General features: G+C 42.0%; 1 protein-coding gene and 1 non-coding gene across 10 annotated transcripts in view; both read left to right on the top strand.

The window, feature by feature from the left end:
* The window catches only part of CASK (peripheral plasma membrane protein CASK), a 286,894-nt gene that overhangs the window by 169,645 nt on the left and 93,815 nt on the right, over positions 1-23,434 (top strand). The gene's annotated exons all lie outside the window — the stretch shown is intronic.
* Positions 19,859-19,933, top strand: TRNAA-UGC (transfer RNA alanine (anticodon UGC)). The gene has a single exon. It is a non-coding gene; the product is annotated as a tRNA-Ala (tRNA).

Genomic DNA, 23,434 nt, shown 5'->3' with positions numbered 1-23,434 from the left:
GTATTTTGGCATGTATAATGTCTTTAATTCTCCCCAGAGAATCAAAACCGGTTATGGGCATTCGAGCTCAACGACAACGTTGAACGGTTATAAAACAAATGGTCGGCAACCAAAATTCATAAACTCCTCTTGTGATTAACTGCCCTTTCCATTGCAAGCTATACTGCTTTCATTTCCAAACTGCGGTTCAAGGTCACGGCATCGTCTTCCCACGCAGTCGCCTGTTCCCCTCCGAACGCAACCAACACACGCCTTCTGCCTGTTCATTGGGTGCTGCACGGGAATGTATAGGAGTGGGAGTGAGAAAGAGGGAAGCTGGGTGGATATCCTTGAACCGCACAACTGAAAAAAATATAATCGCGACGATGAGGATGAGTGATATAATGAAATAACACCCGCAAAGAACACCTGTGCCAATGCCGGGATTCGAACCCGGGACGCCACTCCGTCACGGAGGTTGGCGTTCATGATGGGTTTCCTGCCTCAAGAACTTGGAAATCGAAACGTTCTACAAACATACGGATCTACACCTATGAAAACCTGAACAGGAGCCTCCATAGCATATACAGGGTGCTCGGAAATTCCCCTTACAAACTCCTAGGGCTAGTAGAGGGGACTGAGTAGACAATATTTGGAATAGGAACCCATGTCCGGAAACGTACCGTTTCCGTGCTACAACCATGACAATATGTCGGATGTGCCTGTGTTGGTATGTAACCTGGTAGGCAGTACATGACGTCTGAGGATCACCTGATGGCACGTGACGTCTACAAATTGTTGCGTTCCACTGTCGACACAGGTGTTGATTAATGAATAGTAAGTTTCTTTTTTGTTCCCTTGGCATTGTTACCAAATAAATTTGTTTGTATTATGGACTGAGTCACACGTCATTGACTTCTGTACCTTACGTAACACCTCATTTGATATGGTTGTAATAAATGATTACACTTTAGATCATCAGGTGATCTTCTGACGTCATATACTGCCTACCCGGTTGCATACCAACACAGGCACATCCGACACATTGTCATGGTTTGTAGCACGGAAACTGTACGTTTCCGGACATGGGTTCCTATTCCAAATATTGTCTACTCAGTCCCCTCTACTAGCCCTAGGAGTTTGTAAGGGGAATTTCCGAGCACCCTGTATACTATGTATCTAAGGTTGCGGATAGTTATGTTATACTCTGTCCCTGGTATCTTTGGAGCAAACGAACGGAAACAAGTCTCTACGCAAGTAGTGACGCGAGGCGGCTCCACCAATCAGCACGTGAGGGGGAACGGGATTGCGTGAAGGCGGGGAAAGCGAGTGCAGAACCAGCAGCATGTAATGCTTCGCTCTGTCCCTTTCCTCCCTTTCTCTGCCGCTATGCTCCACATATTCCGGGGATAGAGTATATCATTAACTACTTCATAAATAAAAATTTAGAAAAAATCAAGTCACTTTATTATATCCTACACGCATACTTATAATTACAACACGAATTCTTACATTGTGTATAGCTGTACACAATACTTGTATCATTTCATCCACAATATTAATTCCTACTTTCCCTTTAATTTGCTCAAGAAAAATATAATGGATGATATTCAGTGAACATTTTCCCCACAAGTCATTGCGCCATATTTCCAACAAACATATCACATCCTGCGTTGAAAACATTCCGGGTAAGCATTTGTGCGTATGATCTGTGCCGAAGTGATTCAAGATATGATCATCGTGATCGCATGAGGAATATATACTTTTTATCTTTTCCGAAGTCCTGCAGAAACCGTGAAAAGCGTGTAAAGTGGTGAATTCATATTTCCTCGCTGTAAGAAGGCTTCTTGTTCAGTGGTGTCCATGAGTATTACCGTCCATCACCATGTTCGTTTAACCCAATAAGAGCTTCAAGAATTAAAATAAAACTCAAAACAAGCTGTTGTCAACTTCTGCACCAGCATACATAAATCTCCATCGCTTAAAAACACACAGGATGTAACAGAAAAATTAATGAAAATAGTCATGTACAATTTGCACGGTAATACTCATGAATCCCACTGTAACACACGAATCTCTTTGCCGAATTTATTTCCCAGGCTACACTGCGTGATGACCTCAAGTTGAATTTAATCCATTATTATGGAAGTAAATAATATGCTTAACGTTATTATTCGTCTTAACATTGAGATAAATAAACAAAGGTAAGTCAGTAAAGTGTGACGTCATCATAAATAGGCAAAAGCTACCATTAACTATAGGAATGGTAGAATTTGTTCTGGAGCAGATAGCAAGAATGAAGTCGAAACATAAATAAAAATACTTGTAAAAATCGTTGAAATAAACTAATTAAAGCGAGATTGCATTCTTTGAAATGGAGGTAGGGTGCGTTGCTTAAATGTGCGATGTCTCGGCGAAATTTCTTAACATTCGCTGTAATTTCTCAACATTCCTTGCACGGCAAAGTTCCAAATGTTTTGAACAAAAGCTGTAGGGCTGTGCCATTTTGTACGGCAAGTTGTAATTAGCTGATGTGATGCAGCAAACTTTGCATTCTTGAACTAGAACTTACTTTTTAATATTTTTTTCTTTAAGAATCTTTCATCGTTTGGAGCACTTTGCCTGACATGAACTTAATTAAACTTACAAGTTTCGTATCGTCACGTTTCCCTTTATCAGCCATGGGAAACTTAGTTTTCGGATGGATAACCCTATGCAAGAATCTAGGGAGTAAGTTTCGCCACTTAGCCATGCCGAGTGAGGTGGAAACACTAGTGAAGGAAGTCCAAATTGTATTGGAGAAAGTAATCTCTCATGGACAAAGTAGGTATGTACACTTACAAACTTGTTAGGTGACCGTTCTGATATTTCCAAGTCCAGAATTCGTAATGACGAAAGATCATTTGAGCGCCAATTGAGAGTAGCAAAACTTTACAGCAGTTCCTTTTACCAGATGAAAAACACTTTCGCTCACACGTTCCATGAAGTTAGGGAATTTAAACTAGCACCATAGAGGTAATTCAGCCTCCTCAATGGAGCAGTGGTAGCATCGTCGCCTTGTAATCAAGGGGTCCCGGGTTCGATACCCGGTGGAGGCACATAGTGGTTCGGATCCCACTTTAATCTGTAGGTCCAGTCCACATTAGCCTTACTGTGTATAAAGTGAACTTAAAACACCAACTCAATCAGTCAAACCATAATGGTAATTCGTACAGAAAACTCGAAATGAGAAATTTTACTTGAATATTTACGATTGTGAAACATGAGAAAATTTTCTTCCGAATTCTGAAACCTTGGACCGGATAGAGTTCACCGTCAAGTTTGAACACAAAGCAAATTTCAAAAGTTACGCGAATTATACTGTATAATTAGGGACCTTGATTTTTCGGTTTTTTTTTTCTCAAGAAACTGGTGTTATTTCTTTAACTTTTCAGTGTTACTTTTCCAGAAATTCGCGTTTTCACTTTAGAACACTTTTCTGCCAAATATATTCACAATTATACCTTAATTGTGTTTTTAAACTCTCCCATATGGTGGCTAATTTTAGTAACAAGACTCAAACATTTCTCTTTCCCACAAAACGACAACTTGTAAACAGGGAAAATAAGATGCATAAACTCTCAATGAGGCATTAATTAGTGTTTCCTTAGTCAAGAACTAAATATTAACTACTTTGAGTTTTAGCTGCTATTTTTTTGTTTTTTCAAAATTTGTATATATTTTTATTTTCCGGTAATAGGGGAAACCAGGGTAATCCCGAACGTAGAGGTAATGGCGAACACCAGGTTTTCTGCTTTGTTTTCTTGATACGAGTGATCCAATTAATGCCGCCATCTAGCACCTGTCACGGACACTAAATTAAGCTTCCAGCGGCGTCATTGTTCTGTGAGACATCAAAGCCAGCGGACAAAGATTGTTTTTCAACGTTGCTCGTAATTTATGTGCTGTATTTACTTTGAGATAGGTGGCGAATGTTATATAATATTATATATGAACCAATTGAGGGCTGTGACTCCTACCCAAGTAGGAATTCACTACGATTCGGATGCAGTGGCGACGCTGAAGGGAGTGCATTAGTGCCTCTCCCCACCTTTCAGAAAAAAAATATTTTGACTATCAGTATGTAATAGTATTATCATTCTTACAGCATATATGTGTATTTTTGTGTTTCTTTTTTATTTTCTTTGGTATTTTGATCTTTTATATTTCGCAAACTGTTAGATATTTCAACTAAATTTGTAAAATGTAAAGTAGAGATGGTTAAGTGTAAGAAAAGGCTTGTGCCTTAACTTCGCCATCCAAAAGAAGAAGTAAATAAAATAAATAAATAAATATTCTGCATTAACTTTCCAACTTTTGTGAATTTTTGTGTACCCCCTTCCTCTACATCGGCCACTCTAAGCCCCCCCCCCAAAAGCTCTGGTCCATCGTGCACCGAAAGGGCACGATTTCATCTTGACTCGTGATGACGTCGGCAGTTTAATTCAATTTCTGCCCGTTCCCAACCTGTCTCGAGTTTCGGCAAGAAATTTTCTTGCAGATAGTAACGTTAGTACGTGCCGCGTCATCAACTTTGAAGTTTTGCAGCGTTAACCCCCTCCTCCGGGCGCCCTTGGGCGAGAACAGTCTCTCCTTAATCGATAAGTGCATGCTTGGAAGAGACGAGACAACACTTGCAGCTGGTCGTAATTCAGCGGATGATGGAAGGGCTGGCGAACAAGTGCAAGGGCAGCGGGAAGGAAAGTGAACAGGGAAGTCGTAGGTAGATTAGCATTTCCTTCAACGCTCTGCTGAGCGTTTAATTACGCCTGGCACCGGGCCTGCTGTTGAGGCAGCACCTTTGCCAGGATAATGACGACGTGAATGCTATGTTGACTGCGCAATATAGGGGCATTCCATGTAAATAACAAAATTAATTAATATGATAATTATTAGTGTTTTTAATTGCATTAAGGATTAAATGGTTGTGAATGCATGTAATGTGTATATTTCATCAACAAAAATTACAAGCATCTGTATGCTTCAGACAAATGAAGTCAAATTTTGCTACATTTTTAAAGTGACCAGGGTTGTTGAAGGTCCAGGAATTTTAAATAAATTCAATTCCGGTCCTGGAGAGAAAATCAGTAAGCGTAAATGTATTCTGGACCGTAAAGAACTTTATCTGTAAAGTATTTCAATTCGGTCCAGGAACTTTTTATCCGGATGAATTTAAATACGGCCCAGGAACCTTTTTTTCCGGTTCAATTTAAATACGGTCCAGCACCTTGTTTCAATGAAACAATACGCAACTTGGACCGAAATTAAATTGTGCGAGAAAAAAGGTTCCAGTCCTGTTCCGAACGTTATAGAACCGATTAGAATTTATGAGTTCCTTTACCCTTAACAACCCTGCATGTAACACATTTTCGTCAATGCTTCCCATGCATTCACGCTATGTCAACACACTATAACTAGTTTATTTTTTTGGCAGACAAAACAAAGTACTTCATAATTATATTAAATCAGTTCATTCAGCCTTAAATTTTGGGCGTGAAATGTCACACACGTAACGCTGGAATGCTCCCATATTACTTCTGAAAGTGATTGATTGATTTAGTGTATTGATTTACTTTGCCTTTCTGCAAATGTTGGCTAATAACGAAGATGAGGATGGATGGTGATAAAATATGAATGGGGGGGGGGGGAGTCGGAACTTGTTTCTGTGTTAATGTTGAATATAGTGCTGGTGCTGAGGATCATACTTGCCATGGGTCCAGTCGGCAGAGCCTCGTTAGTCTACAACAATGCAGTCCAGGGTGTAGTACGTGGAAATGAGGTTGACATTCTGGTGTCTTCGGAAAGGGCCAGCCCTTATACCACGCTTCTGAAGATGAATATAAATTATTTTGCAATAATGTTATTCAGCTTTTTAAAAATACTACTGTCATTTTTATATTTTTCACTCATGTGTTTTACATTTACGTAATACGGGGAAAACCCCGTAACTAAAACAAAATTGAGGGCAGACCCCTTAACCTTTACTCGGCCAATGGGTGAACTTTCATAATACTCACGTGTGGTGTGACGAAAATCCCCATGAAATGTTTGAGTCACGACATCAGCAACTTTTCACCTTGAATGTGTGGATGGGTGTAGTAGGTGATTTTATATTTGGACCTCACATCCTGCCACCCAAACTCAATGGTCTGGGGTACCTTCAGTTCCTACGTAATCATCTTCCATGCCTCCTGGAAGATGTTCTCCTTCACCAGCGGTTGTGTATGTTGTTCATGCACGATGGGGCACCAGCACATTTTGCTTCACCTGTGCGGCGGCACCACCACGGTCACCTGATTTAAATCCATTGGATTTTTGTATTTGGGGTCACATGAAGCATGTTGTACAGCTCTCCTGTCGATAATGTTGCCGAGTTAGAGGAACGTGTGATTGATGCATGTGCACAAATACGAAATACACCGGGGATATTGGAAAGAGTGCAGAATTCACTACGCCGACGGTTGCGCTGTTGTGTGGAAATGAACGGAAGTCATTTTGAGCGCTTGCTGTAACTTCTTGTACATTGCCCCTCCGGCAACGCAAGCATGCTAAAATTATCCCGGTTTCGTCTATCGTGTTTACGTAATTGTGAATGGTATCTGGATATCATGTCATTGACGTCCACCTGCTTCTTCAGATACCCATTTCACGTATTCCTTCTACGGGGAACCCCATTTTCTATGGAGGAGTCCCTACCGCATAGGTCCCACAGATCTCCCATGGTCCGTTTCTGGTAGAGCGCATAAGATTCCTTTATGATTTCTTTGGAACCGCCTTTCTAACTGCCATAGTACTCGTCCTACGGAGGTGTGAACTGTACTTTCCCACACTTTCGGTGGTGTCTAGCTCCGACACTGAGCATCTCTCATAAAAGTGGAAGAGGAACTTTCGTCTGGGTTTGACGCGATGTATCTCTGGTTTCATTTATGACCATCACTTATGATACACCCTGTATATATATAGCCTGTGACGGGTGTGACACTATGTACATTATTTACTTTGTAGGATTAAGGAATAATGAAAAGTCTATGAAAATTATCATAAATATATTCCTCAAACTAGGGTTCGCTTCGGAAATGAAGTATGATACTTCAGAGCTTAAGATATAGAAACAATAAATGGGATAATTAGAACGGAATTACAATTAATTTAGTTTTCTTATGGTACAATACTATACCATAAGTATCATAATGAAACTAAAATTAAGTGGAATCACCACACAAAAATTTCCACTTCTACTATAAAAAGTAATAGGTTTGAAATAATGTTATTTTAAAGCCATGAAACTAATGTTTGTGTTAATAATTCCAAATTCTGCATACTTTTCTATTTAATTTCATGCATAATAAGTGACACTTTCAATAAAATAAATTAACCTCGTTTGTCCACTTTCACATGGAATGGCTCATAAGTAAGAATCAATGCTAATTGCCGTATAAACTTCATTCGCAGAGCAAGGGGGGGGATTTCATTCAGCTCCTTGAAGTGTTGCAGACTCTCAAGATATACTGGGGGACATGTAGTCGATCGCAACTTGCTGAAAGTTAGGGGGGAAATTAGCAACGATTAACGACTCATTACAGTCTTGTTAACGTGCGGCAGGTGAATTCCTTCTCGAGGCGAGGTACCTTCCACAAATTCAATAAGTCGGAGAGACGTTTCATGAAGATCCCGCTAGATGACTCTCAAAATCTGCCGGTGGAAAACTAATATAATCAAAACGTCAGGTGGCGGTAGTTTCCACATGTACCAGTATTTGAAGAAAAATGCATTGTTTTAAAAACTAAATTCACTTTGGCTACAAAACCCGTGCTTTGCCTCATCTTAAGGTTGCTCAGTTCCAAGATTTTACAGAGATAAGAAATAGGTTCCTCAATGTTAGATTAAGATATTTTATGCATAGTTTCCCCGTGTGTCCACAGCTTTGTTAATGTTTTTCATGCATTCAGCCTGTCACGCGCTGAAACTAAGCAGAACTCAACTGGACTGAGCAACGCAACAACGCAGAATCGCTCCACGTGACACCTGTCGCGCAGATTTAACATTACATGAATTATAATACGGTCAGGATAAGTGCCTACAGTCGGAGTTACCGAGAATAAACCTAGGAGGATTTGATTTAAAGTACCTGAAATGACGTTACATAATACTACGGTGGTTCTGAATATACACATATAAATACACAGTACATCTTGCCCTCTTTCACTCGATCTCACATTCATACACTCATTCAATGGCATATTGCGACAATATGATAATTACAAAGGTTAGATTAATTAATACTTTGACTATACTCATGCTATTTCTTGGCTACATTTCCGTTTACAATTTACCGTTTAGGATTTTAAGTATAAAGTGAATAATTGTTCCTTGTGCGAACCCCTTTTATCTTTTCTGAAGGTATAAATATATTTCAATGAACTATTGTTTGCGGTTAACATAAACTCTGATTTACAACATTGATTGTCCGCCGGAATACCGATGTCTAGTTATGCCCTAGCACTGATTTAAGTTATGCAATGATTTGATTTACGCAGATTCGCGGTAGATTGGCGTCGTCTCTCTCACACACGCACATGGTTGGATCTTACCTTCGCGGCATTCCCTCTGACCTGGGTAGGGTGAAAGTGGTCCTACAGTTTTGGAAGACGTCTGCACTCCATTGTTGCACTTCGCGGTTATCCTGGTTGGCGAAAATGGATCTCCCGGCAGTTCCGTATGGCATCATCGGATCCTGGCTTCACTCGTTCACTTCACAGGGACGTCCATGCCGGTACACGTACACTGTCGACTCCATACGACAACTAGCGCAGTAATAGGTCAGTCCTTCACGGTTTCACATGGACTCACATGGCTATTAAATGTTATTAACTTCTGCTAACTTAGGACGTTGTTTCGGACGATTGACACAGGTGGACGTGTCTGGCGTTATTCTCACATACCACACGTATGTGCACGAATGCGTTGACGGCGAGACCCCCCTGGGTCTACTCTGCTCTACTCCATGGCTCTAAAACACTCACTAGAGGAAAAAAAACAAATCCAGACCACGGGTCAGATCGCGACTCCGAGCTAGGTCGCTGGTAGCTCACACTCCGGTGGCGATTGTAGGCAAACTGTTTTCTCGCTATTCCGAATCATCCCTTTTATTCCAGATTTGAACGAAGTGACGCTCTAGCCTCAGTGTTTAGGTATTCATTTATTGTTTCTGGTGCTTTGACCGTTGTCCTCCTATCCTGGTCAACGCTCACTCCGGTCCTTAACCTCTGGTAGCAGCCCCTCGTGCAGAGATTAGGTTAAATCCTCGGCTATTGTATTCGACACGTTCAGTAAGGCCAACTTACCAGGATACCGTCTACCATTGAATCCAGCGATGAATCTTTAATAATTCATAACTCCCGTATTTCTGTTCTGATTAGGCTCAAATCTTGGAATCAGTACTTTCATGATGTGGTCTTCTGCTGGTTAAAATCTCACCCAATTCGGTCCATTGGTTTAGAAGTTGCTCTTTTCCTGCTATTCCCCATAAGAACGCATGTAAATCCGAATTCGAGCGAAAAACGGTGGTTGAGCAAGTTAGCGTTCGCTAAGACAGTCGCTAGACACCTGTATTCGCGACGGATTTTAATATTACCAATCGTAATTAATTCTTAATAACGGGCAATTAGATTAATTACCTGTTACTCAATATTTGACCGTTATAAGCCTATGCTATCATATTCATACATCCTGCTGCTCGCACATACGCACCTCCACACTGAAAAATATACCTTTGTTGCATGCTTCCGTGCACGCGCAGCTTCGTCAGTGTTGCCAGTCCCAATTAAAAAAATATCGGCCCTGTTTTTGACATGTGTCTTTTGTGTCGTATTTAGCACATTTTTACTAGCCTACATATAAATTCGTTTCAATTGAGGACTGATACAGTGGGATGCATAGGTACTACTAAGCAAATTGTCCATCACCAGTGAGACCTTCAAGAATTGAAGGAAAACGTCAAACTGCTGACAGCCTATATATCAGCATATGCAAAAACAGATTCCTTTAAAGCGCGTAGGATACAAGAGAAAAATTACTGAAAATGGTAATAGACAATTTGCCGAGCAATACTTGTGCATCCCATTGTACGTGCAAAGGCATTTTGAAAGTCTGAAACTATTTCGTTGAAAGCAGTGGCGAACACTCCCTTCAAAATAGGGGTAGCGGAAGCTGCAGTGCACCCACATACCTCTTCGCATTTCATGTAGGATATACAGGGTGATTTCGAACTCCCATTACAAACTTAGGGGGGTGAATCTAGAAGGAAAAACAAGCCGAAAGTGCCATGTGGCAAAATTACGAAAACGGCACCGTGTGGCTGCCAGAGCCGTGAGAAAATCGGTTCACACCTCTTTCAAAGAGCAATAACGTCTGAACCACGAAAGATACGAAGATCGGCTCTGGCGGAAGTGGAGGAAGTCGTATCCAAAGAATATCAAGGCGTTGAAATTGCGGCGCTTTTCGTAATGCGCAAGGGGAATCCCCAAAGGAAATGGGGAATCCCCACTGCATGTGAGCGGAAAATCGCGCAAAATGGAGAAAGACGACGAGGGAACATGCTGTCACAGGACGGTCGAAAAGTGACACATGGAGGGAGTCCCCAGAGGAGCGCATGAAGTGCGACAAATGGAACATGCTTGGACAGTGACTGTCGCGCATCCCAGATGGTACGCAAAACGGAGTGATGGATGTACACGTGCATGCTACGTGGAACGCAACGTGCAATTACAATTGCGATATGAACCACTACGTGCCCCCTCCCACCGGGAATTCGTTGAACCCGGGACCTCGGGAGTACAAGGTCAGCCGGAAGTAGGCTCTCTGAGGAGCAGCACCAAATATCCACGTGCCCCACGAATGCAGGGACACCTCCCTAAAAGGCACAGCCACAAAAAAAAAGGAAAGAAATTGGCACGTATGAAGGGTTTCACATTGGAATGTACAGTATCACTTTGGCGGAAGGAAAACAGAGAGTAGCACAAACAGATAAAAATCAGTAACACAGATATTTACCCTTTGTCCTGAGAAATAGGCAACTTGTGCTAAATCTTGAGTCATTGCTGCTTGATGTTTCTGTTCATTACCGATGGTATGACGGAACGACGATGAACTCGGAATGCAGCACGTAAGCACTGCGAAGGACAGTATGAAAACATCCTTTGGCGTGTGCAGAACGGAAACTTACAACAGGGGCTCAATATCACGACCACCAACATCGATGCACACATTGTACCTTCGAAGAATGTTCTCATACAGACGATTGAAGACCAGTGGATTCTCTCGAATGAAGTCCGCTGCTGCCACAATCCTAGCAACCAGGTCATGCTCAGACTCGATGGTGGTTTCATAAATGAGACTCTTCATGCGCCCCCATAGAAAAAAGTCCAGGGGCGTTAAGTCGGGAGATCGTGGGGGCCACGACACGGGCCCGGCACGCCCTATCCATTGCCTCTCATATCTGTGGGTCAGATGGTCCCGTACGTCCCGTGCAAAGTCGGGTGGCGCCCCATCATGCTGGAACAATATGTTTTGCCTAATGGCCAATGGCACATTTTCCAACATCTCGGGCAATGTCTCTTGGAGAAAAATCAGATAAGTACGACCTGTGAGATTGGTGGGAAGTACGTACGGGCCAATTAAACGACTGGCCAGTATTCCTGCCCAGACGTTGATGCCCATTCGCTCCTGGAACCCACGAGCTTTCGTTGCGAATGGGTTCTCTTCATCCCACACATGGCTGTTGCGGGAATTAAAAACACCCTCTCTGGTGAATTTTGCCTCATCCGTGAAGAGCCCCAACTGTGGAAACTGAGGCGTATTCACGCAACGACCCACAAACCATGTGCAGAAGCGAACACGTGGTTCAAAATCTGTGGGACCCATGGCGTGCACCTTCTGGGGGTGATATGGGTGCAGTTGTTGATCATGAAGGACATTCCACACTACAAACTGAGATACAACAACATCCCGCGCTACGATTCGGGTACTCGTGCCAGGGTCTTCGTGCATAGCATGAAGAATTGCCTCCTCCACCGCAGGCGTGCGCCTCGTTCTTGGGGCACCTGTGTCCACTCTACTCACAACAAATGTTCCACATTCACGAAGACGACGGTTCACTTTTTCGAATATGGTGTGTGATGGCGTCACACGTTCCGGGAAACGTTCCTGGTACATCGCACGGGCAGCCCTTCCATTGCATCTCGCTTCCCCGTAAATGAGCATCATGTCTGCATACTCCTCGAAACTGTATTGCACCATCGTGGGAGTTTTCACGTCCACGCACACCCACAACGTCGTAATGTTCCCAGAAGATACGTCGTGTGTACGTACTCAATCAATGTGTCACGTACAGCGCTCTCTCCATACAGTCTTGCAATACCCAGAGGGCGCAAGGGTCAACTTCGACCAGGGATAACGAGTGACTCCTAGTATGACGTTAGCGCACACCTTCATGCATCACAGAGGCTACGAACGGGAAGGAACGTCAGTAAGTACGGGTTGGTCGCTCCCGTTCCATGTCCTTCACGTGAGAACGTTAATGACTAACGTCGGACTCGCATGGGATACCTCTACACGCTCTGCAGTAATGTAGTACAGAACAATACGAACGTGTCCCAGCATTCGTGGGGCACGTGGATACGTATTTGGTGCTGCTCCTCAGAGAACCGACTTCCGGCTGACCTTGTAGTCCCGAGGTCCCGGGTTCAACGAATTCCCGGTGGGAGGGGGCACGTAGTGGTTCATATCGCAATTGTAATTGCACGTTGCGTTCTACGTAGCATGCACGTGTACATCCATCACTCTGGGATGCGCGACAGTCACTGTCCAAGCATGTTCCATTTGTCGCACTTCATGCGCTCCTCTGGGGACTCCCTCCATGTGTCACTTTTCGACCGTCCTGTGACAGCATGTTCCCTCGTCGTCTTTCTCCATTTTGCGCGATTTTCCGCTCACATGCAGTGGGGATTCCCCATTTCCTTTGGGGATTCCCCTTGCGCATTACGAAAAGCGCCGCAATTTCAACGCCTTGATATTCTTTGGATACGACTTCCTCCACTTCCGCCAGAGCCGATCTTCGTATCTTTCGTGGTTCAGACGTTATTGCTCTTTGAAAGAGGTGTGAACCGATTTTCTCACGGCTCTGGCAGCCACACGGTGCCGTTTTCGTAATTTTGCCACATGGCACTTTCGGCTTGTTTTTCCTTCTAGATTCATCCCCCTAAGTTTGTAATGGGAGTTCGAAATCACCCTGTACACCGATGAGTCATTACATTATGACCACCTACCTAATGGGCTATCATATTATGTCCGCAGTCCCATGCGCAGCAGTGTTCGATAAATTCGATACGTGCTCACAACAGCGGCACGAGAGCAGCCGACAAGTCGCGCCGTTTCAGAGATACTGGTACCAAGGTGCCGTGCCGTTTCAGAGATGCTGGTACCAAGGTGTCGTGCCATCATAATCTGACCTCTATCAAACTAGGAGAGATCAGCCGATTTCCCCATTCTGGCGCCGGAGATATTAGTAACAACGAGCCTGTAGACATTCCCAATATATACCATGTTTCCAACGTGTCACGTGTTAATCTACGCGCTCCTGGCACGCTAAAGTCTATGTGTGCATAGACGTCGGAAGGGGGAGGCACGAGCACGGTCCCCCCTGAAAAATGAATTTTCAACTGAAACGTATATATTTTACATACACAATTTCATTTCAGTCACAGTAATTTATGTGTGCGCAGGATGCAGGGTTTGAAATGGAAATTTTCACGAAACGGTACGCTTTATTTTAGTTAACATGATATCTTTTTCTCGTCTTTGGGTACAGGGCTGTGAGATAATGACTAGTGAAATGATGCGCTGTATTACAATTAATAATACTTAATATTCACATATTTACATAAACATCAAATAATATAAAATGCATTGGACACAAGTCTCCTGGAATTTTCTTCCCTTTTTAAAATTTAAACACAGAAATCGTGGATGGTAGTCATATCGCCCAAAGGAGGAAAAAAATGAATTTAATATACACATCGTCAATACTCTGTTATAATGATACTTATTTAAAAATTAGTTTGTGCAAGTGGAAGATATTTGCATATTGTTATTTTTCCCTCACCAAGAAGATTGACCTCAAACATCTCCCAACAAAAATAATTCTGGAGAGGGGGAGAGCTTTGTTATAACAACAAAAGAAAGGCAATTCGTTTTGACTTCAAATATACTTACTAAGGATAATATTGAAAACACACACTTATCTCTTTCAAGAGATCATACAGACACAGATTTAGATTTTTCTCCCCACCAGTCAATGATTTCGCCTCCTCGAGACGGGAGCATTGAAAGTTGTTGAGTGCGAGTAGGGAACCGACAGATAAGAAAAGCAAATAAACTTGTGCCATTGCTCCATTAAGAGAGAGAACAAATATCTGTTGGTATTTCCACCATGCACTTCTAAAGTACCTATGGAAGATCCTAAGAAAGCAATCGTGGGAAAGATACCATAAAAATGGAAAGATAACAAACAGAGGGCTGAGGATGTAACGTTTGTTTGCCTAGACAAACAAATGACCATCGACAACGGAGGCCAAAAAAGATCAACAATGGCCGTTCAATACTTTATGGCGGGAATCGTGGTGGTGCTTCAGGGATAACGAAATATGAGGGGAAAGAAAAAAACTTATTTTCTTTTCAAAGAAAGAATATCGTTGAATCGAACAAAAGCGAAACGTCTACAAAGTCTGGAAGAGGATCGAGGATACATGATTTCGGATGCCTCCCTCCATGTGAAGCGCTGAAAGGGGGGGAGGGGCTACAATGCCTTTGCGAATTGGTCTGTCTCTAGTTTATTTGCGTGCTACAATTTGGCAATAAAATATCTGCGGACTCTGCGGAAAGCAATGCATCAAAGAACTTGAACGAACCTCCGGAACTTCAGAAGACATTTATGGCTTGCTTACAATGTTTTTTTTTTGGTTACTTTTGCAGTCAGATATTTAGGTCTAGTATATTTCGCATCGGGCTGAGAGTTGTCTGAACTAGTAACTAATAATAAACTCATACATACAGTAAATATGAGTGAACTTTCTTTTTGAGAATGGCACAGAAAGTTGAAGAAATCAAAATAAATTCAGGAAAGTTGCAGAGACAAGTTTTCGGTGTTTCTCGGAACTTGAAGTGACGCAAATTTGGCCTTTTTGGCAGAATAACGTCAAAGTTTACGCTCTGACGCCAAATTAGCCGTAAATCGCAATATAAGTAGTGACTGTATTGGCAGTCTCTCGTCTCGTGTGTGTGTGTGATGGGGGGAGTTTTATTTAATGTCTGCGCCAGAAGGAGGGGGAAGGAGAAGAAAACTACGTAGGAAATGCTCTTTTTAGCCCAAATATGCTATTTCTGTATGGTTGGTTGATTTGATGTTTTAAGTCCACTTTATGCACAGTAAGGCTAATCGAGACTGGACCTACAGTTTAAAGTGGGATCCGAACCACTATGTGCCTCCACCCGGTATCGAACCCGGGACCCCTTGATTACAAGGCCTATTTCTGTATGGCATTTAGTAGTATGTTAAAATATTATTACAAAAAAAAGATGGAACAAAGCAATGAATTATTCAAGTCAGTGTGCGAATGGACGGAAGGGGGGGGGTCCCGGAGATTCCCCCCCACAAAATATCTTATCCCCAGCGAACAAGGGCGTACAAGGACCCCCCTCGAAGACTTACCACGTATTAAAATAAAATAATGAAAATGTACATTTTAGCATTTGATGTACTATAATCAATTGTTATTTATTTCCGCTGAACTTATTGGAAGGCAAGGAATATATATTGGATCATGTGCTTTGACGAACGATAACAAAGAAGATTTATGTACACTACCACTGATGATAATATGCATAAAATCTTAATCAGGAACATCCTTTTTTTATTATTCAGTAAATATTCTATTCCTTATCTATTTGTCATTAATTTTCTTTTTTTATACCAATTTAGCGATTTTAAGTATGCCAAACTAGATAATAATTATATTCTATGCTCTTATATTTATATACTTGTACCATCTTTTCAAGTATTCATATAATAATAAAAATGCAATATTAATAAATTTACATATTTTATTTAATTATAATTTAATTGTTTCAATTTAAACATTATTATTATTATTATTATTATTACTTGACACTTAGTTCGGACCCCCTCCGAAATATATTTCTAGATACGTGCCTGCCGGCAAGAGAAATTTATTTTTATTCCTCCCAGGGATATTTTATCTCGGAGAAAATGGAATTTAAATCGTATAGTGTACCATTTCTTAACTGTGTGACAAACACAATTGAAAAATCATTCGTGTCCATTAATGGTCCAGGATCAAAGATTTCCTGCCGAAAAGTATTCAGCCTTGCGGATTAAAGGACACCATTCTCCAACTGACCAACCTCACAGAACATAAAAGCGTTAAAAAGAAACGTGTAGCTAGGTTAAATGCAAGTAAAGTTTCAACCTGGCAAAAGAAATTTGGTCAATTTTTCGATATTAATAGTTCGATCGCTCAATTTTGTGTGCGAGTTTGGGTTTTAGAATGTACACTTTTGAATTCCTGAGTTCACGCTAGTGTAATTTGATATGTTACATGCCCCCCTTCCCATTTGAAATTTCGAACCTGCGTTCAAGATGGCGGCCATGGTCACCATGTACCCTACAAGTTGCGCCCCCCATCTACTACCATCTCCCACTGCCAGATTTCACATTTTCCTGTCAGGTTTCAAAATAAAAGGATGTCCAAATACTTTTGATTCACCCTGTGCTATACTGTTTTCAAATTACGTGTATGTCCAAACGTTATCATATCATTTATAGGTTACAACCAATGTTTCTAAGGTACTAAAATAGCAAAGCAATAGTTTCATTTACTGACTGGTAACTAATACAAATTTGCATAACACCCAAGAAAACCTACTTCCGAAAATAAAATCACAAAAAAAGCTTAATTCGCACAGTGCTTCAAGTGCAACTAGAAATGACAGTGGCAAAAAAGCGTGGATGTTCTAAATTTAGCACGCAATGACGCTTAGCTTCCTTGCCGTAGGCGATTCTACGAAAATTCTTTCACCTTAGCATCCAGAGAAGGCACATTGTTCGAAACTAAGCTTCCAAATTTAGCTCTTCTCCCAACGTTACAATTTTTCAATGTAAACAATTAAAGTATCGTTAACTAACCGTTAACAATGTTACTTTTAAAGCAAAAGTAAGTAAGTTGGTACTACTTTTTACAGTAACTAGTTACAGTTAGAATTCCTCAAAGTAAGTATGTACTTCCGGACACTGTTTTCTTTCTATATATTAATATATAGGTGGATTTCATGTGACGTCAGGATGCGCACAGCCGCCATTTTTGGGGCCAATTTCATTTGTCGTTTGCAAGGAACTATCCAACACGTAGGGGTTCGTTACATCTACACCAACTGCACGTTTATTTTAAAACATGAATGTTTCTGTTAGTATCTCCCACCCGCTCGCTTGAATTTCGTATGCTTACAAGAACTGGCCACAATGCCACAGTTTGTGACGTAAGTGAAACACACCTATACATTTCGCATGTTTTAAGTACATTAAAGAAATCGGGTTTTACATCTATAAATATTTATACAGGGTGTATCATAATTAATAGCGCAGTTGAAAGTACACAATAATACAAGCAAAGAAGTCTCAGTAAACATGGGTCCGCAAACAAGCCGTTTTCGAGATAATTGCGAATGTGTGGTTACAAGCCACCACTGACTTCATTGTTTGTAAACGTCGTCCTAGTTGGTAAAATCCTAATAATACAGTAAGAAAAGTCATTGGAGATCTCATTGCTGCTATTGAACATTCTACTTACATTAACAAACGTTAGTATGTTACATGTTACAATTACTGTACACTCGTACCTGTTAAAGGAAGTGTTCAAAGTGTCGTCCTTGCATGTAATACTGTACGCGATTCCGCATTGAGTTTCGAATTCTTTCGAACACCCCCGGTTCATTTCGGAATTGGTCACAAGCATGTACAATTCTCTGTACTGATTGTATCCATCCTGTTTGATTCCGATGCCACCTCTCGGAAATGTTCTGTTATGTAAACAAAGAGCAAACCTCGGAACGCGCAAGGAGTAAAGCACTGGGTGTTTACAAAATGCAATCAGTGACGGCTTCTAACCACACATTCGCACACATTATTAGCATTTTACCAACTAGGACGACGTTTACAAACAATTGAGTCAGTGGCGGCTTGTAACCACACATTCGCAATTATTATAAAAACTGCTCGTTTGCGAACCCATGTTTGCCGAGACTTCTTTGCTTCTATTATCGTGTACTTTCAACTGTGTCAGTTTGCACTATTACTTATGATACACCCTGTATATACTGACGTCCGAGGTGGAGTGGTTAGACAACGCGCTACGACGCTAGGGGACACGAGTTTGAGTCCCAGCCATACCTGGGCATGGATGTTTTTTTACGAGTCCTTTTATCACATCATCATACATCCTCATCTTCACGATTAGCCAAAAGTCGGAGAAAAGATAATTAATATAAAACAAATAAATCAATCCTGTAACTGTGTGTATTTTCGCAATCCCACCAATGGATTGAGGCCACTGGCACACACAATATTTAAGGATCGAATGGTGTAAGCACCTCTATAAAATTTATAAACATTGACATAATGCCGAAAGAGTGTATGGTACGTTTTGTTTTACGAATGGTTACATTATAGGACACTTAACGAAAGTAGTTCGGGAGAAGAAACAACAGGCATAATTTAGATTTTCCACTCGCTTGTCCGCATCTGTTCTGCTAATCCAGTTATTGCGTTCGATTATGGAGTAATTTCCGCCAAGTGGACGAAGTGAAGCCATCATCTGGGAGCTTAGCTTGCTCTTCATCCCCCAGAAAGGGGAGGGGAGGGCGGACAGGAACAAAGAAACAAAAACCATGTGTTGGAGATGCTCTCTCTGTGCCCTGCATAAACGTTAGAGGGATAACTCGATTTCGCCTAGAGAAAGCAATTGCCCTTATGGAGACCGAAATTTCATTCCACGTAATTGTAGAAGCCCCCCGTGGGCATGCTATAGCGACGAAATTAGTTTGAGTGTTCTGCTCTTTCTTTTTTCGGGGGGGGGGGTCCTTTTCGTTTGTGTAATATCTTGCTTCGCCGACGCTTTGGTGCTCGCGGCCAGCCATCCTCGGTCTTTATGTGTTGGTCAATCCGGGTGAATGCTGGGGTAGTACATTTAGCGAAGGCCACGGCCGTTTCATACCCTTATTGTTTCTTTCGATCTGGTTTGATTTTTGTTACTTAGCGTAGCTTATGTCACTTTTGGCTATCGTTCGATGTGAATGAATGATATGATGAAATTGGGCCTCCCCGATGGCGCAGTTGTAGCGTCTCCGTCTTGTAATCAAGGGGTCCCGGGTTCGATACCCGATGGAGACACATAGTGGTTCAGATCCCACTTTAAACTGTAGGTCTAGTCCCGATTAGCCTTTCTGTGCATAAAGTGGACTTAAAACATCAAGTATAAAAGTGATGAAGGGACACTCATAAAGAACACCCATACCCAAGCCGGCATTCGAACTCGCGACTCCTGGGGTCGTTTGTTCTTTCGATGAATTATAGACACACCGAGATGTCCTTGTAAAAATCGAGACAAGAATGGGACTTAGTGTCCGAGATCTCTGGCCTCCCTCGAGCCTTTGGTATGGTATTTGAAAGAAATGCCTGTAAGTCAAATCTACGACCCAGAGTCCGAAAGTGGCCTCCCCGATGGCGCAGTGGTAGCGTCTTCGTCTTGCAATCAAGGGGTCCCGGGTTCGATACCCGGTGGAGGCACATAGTCGTTCAGATCCCACTTTAAACTGTAGGTACAGTCCCAATTAGCCTTACTGTGCATAAAGTGGACTTAAAACACTAAATCAATCAATCAAACCAGAGTTCGAAAGTATACTCTGTCCAAGAAATCTATGGACGAAGCCGTGCATAATAGTGGAGAAGGGGAGAGAGTACGCTGCTGCGAAGGTTGGTAACTGCAGTGGCTTCCTCCTCCATGCAATCCCATTCTTTCGTACTTGTTCATTGGTCGAACATTCTCGAGTCACTACTTTCGCAGAAACTTGATTTTGTTCGCTCCCTCCAGAGATTACTGGGACAGAGTATAAAGTTTATTTGACACAATTTCCTGAAGTGGTCGTGAAATTTGCGGGAAACGCAGGGAAAGTGACGTAATAGTGAATCGTCTGTTTTCTCTTATCTTCTCTTCAACTACACCAAATCTATGTTATCCGCAGACGGTCGGTCCCCTAGCGGATCGTCATGCACATTCTTCTTTAGTTGTGTACGAATGCCCCCGTGTTGCCATATTTATAATGGTTTGTTGTTAAATACTTTTAAACAATATTTTAAATTTTACGTATCTGCTTTTGCTGTGTTCTGCATCTTCTTTCCAATGATTTAAACACTTGGCACCAAGTACAGGCAGCAGCTGATTGCATCACCCATCTCTCTTTGCTCGCTTACACTCTGTCCCACCTATCTCTGGAGCAAGCGAACGAAAACAAGTCTCTGCGCAAGTAGACGGCTCCACCAATGAACACGTGAGAGTGAATGAGATTGCGTGGGGGGGCAAAGCGACTGCAGTTACCAGCCTTCCCAGCAGCGTGTACTGCTTCGCTCGTTTGCAGGCATGCTCCAAAGATAGATGAGACAGGGTATAGTAACTACATAGGGTTCGACCAATGAACGCGTGAAAAGAAGTTAGTGCATGGAGTGGAAAACGCAGCTAGCAGCCGTTTGCACCAGCGCGCACTGCTTTGCTCCACACATTCCCGAGACAAGGAGTAGGGTTGAAAATTCGTCGACAGTGTAAGAAGGGTTTTTACTTCGGTAGTGAATTCTGCTACAACTGATTAAAGCATTGCCATTGGCTGATAGCTTTGTGGGATCTCACTTATCGGACACAACTTATGCCTGTTTGCACCAACGTTGTAATCGCTCGGAAGTAAAAATGTCCGTGGGTCAGGATAATCCTCGAGTAACGATCATCTTCTGTTGCACCAGGTGTGTAAGCTGCGATGGATATAGCTTGTCAAGCAACTCTGGATTAACCCTACGAGAGAAGCTAGTCTCAAAGCAAGTGCCTATACGTCATACAGATGGAAGTGCGTGATTGGATACTCCTTTCGAGAAGGCGTGGTTGGAGTGATTCTACACGTGGTGTGGAAGGAAACGAGGAAAGAATAGAAGTAGCGGTACGTGGACATTGGCAGTAGCGGCTCTGACAGTCATGCTAGTCATGGTCGGCATTATCTATTTTACAGCAAAGTAAAACGTATTTGTGCTTCTTAACATGAACATATAAAATCCATACTGTGACATCATTTTTTGCCTTATTTTTCCTTCGAATTCTCGTTTCGCACGGCACAGTCATGCTCCTCGTTAGAAGTAGTACTTGTGCAATGGGAACGTCGTCTGCTGCAGAAGCTCCCGTCGCTTCGCGTTACGTGGGAAGTCATGCCATTCTCCTTAGACAGGATTGATTGGATCTGATTGGTCGAGACTTTGACAGCATCTACGCTGACACATGCGTCACCACAGAGGTTTGAAAAGGGCATGCGCGCAAGCGATTTGGGTCAGCTACGGTTCCTCTCCCGAGGTCCAAGTAGCGGTTTGTTATGGCGTTCGAATATAATAATTTAGGTGTCTGTCTCAACGCGATTACGAAATTCAAGCGTTCTGCTAATTGGTGAGCATGACCATATTGATTTTTTTTTCCAGTCTCCACTGGACATTGGTACATTAAACAGTGACAAGCAACGGGCATGAGGAAATTTCAAGCACGGAATAAAGATTGGGAAAACATATTTACGTGAATAAATGTTGATATATTAGTGCAGCTTGCAATCGTAGTAAGTAGTGTTACAGTTATATGTGTAGTAGATTTGTAAATGCATCTATCTCCACGTAGCATTCACGATCGCTTTTCTAATGTTTTCATCGCTACGGGTTTCTGGGTGTATGTTTATACTTGTATTTCACGGGCAACAGTAAACATTTCCCAAAGTATCTTATATATATTTCTCGCTTTGAGATGCACAGTTTCGATATATGACTTCCTATTTAACATTTATTTAGTTTTGAAATTCTGAAGTGATACATTGCCGGTTGCGGATGGCAGCCATTACTCCGCTGCGTGTGGGTTAACTTTGCTTTTTTACTCGCCGATCTCGGAGGGTAAAGTTTACCCTCCTTTTACTCCCAGCTTACCCGACGTTTCTATTGGTGCAACAGATAATCAGTCGATTCGTAGGTTAACTCTGAGTTTACTCTTACTCGCGAGCAAATTGACGTTGGTGCAAACGGGCATAAAACACCATGGGTGGTTAAGTTAGGCTTGCTGGGTTTAGTTCTCTTAGAAGAAGACGACGAAGAAATATACAGGGTGATTCTTTATGTAGTTTACAACTTCAATAATTTATAATTATTTATTGGAACCACATACAGACATGGTTTATATGTCATTATGCAGCAAAACACTTCAAGTTTTTTATTAGAAATCTGTTATAGTTCAATGTGTGCACCGTTGGTCATCCTGGACACATCCCAACGAAAGTCAGTTTCCTGCCAAACATTAACCAGCATTTCAGGGGTAACATTAGCGATGGCTGTTGTGATGCGATCTTGAAGTTCATGAAGATTATGAGGTAGGGGAGGGGTGTTCACCGTATCTTTCACAAACCCCCACAAAAAAAATTGAGTGGAGTGTAATCTGGAGACCGTGGCACTTAGCTCTTTCCGCACCAGTGAAAGTCGCCATTTTCAATGATAGACCAGTGGCGCCGCATGTGATCAACCCCGCAACTACACGCTACGTGAGTCAAAACTTGAAGTGTTTTGCTGCATAATGACATATAAACCAAGTATGTATGTGGTTCCAATAAAAAATTATAATTTATTGAAGTTGTAAACTACATAAAGAATCACCCTGTAGTTGTAGCAGCAATACCGAACATTTACTTCTTAGTGGAGCGGAGCAAATAGTAATTCCCTCAGTGACGTACAAGTACGTCACAATCCGCGTATACTTTCCGAGCGTCCCCTGGCGCATACCAGAGATTAGGCGATGAAAACGGTTGGCGTACTTTAGTTTGAGTTTCCAAAGTGGCGTGTGATCAAATCATTTTCCAGCGAGGCAAAACCGTGCCAGAGGATGTTGCCAATTTGCTGTTAATCTCATATTACACCGTGTAAATCCATTGTTGTTGAAACGCATCATTCATGGGTAGAAAAGCCCTGTTACTAAATCCGTCGCAGATCAGGTTGGACAGCAATATGACG

The sequence above is a fragment of the Lepisma saccharinum genome, chromosome 30 (genome assembly GCF_977018435.1).
Source record: "Lepisma saccharinum chromosome 30, izLepSacc3.1, whole genome shotgun sequence".
Classification (NCBI taxonomy): Eukaryota; Metazoa; Arthropoda; class Insecta; order Zygentoma; family Lepismatidae; genus Lepisma; species Lepisma saccharinum.
Note: the sequence above shows the minus strand (reverse complement) of the source record. Positions and strands in the feature narration are given on the sequence as shown.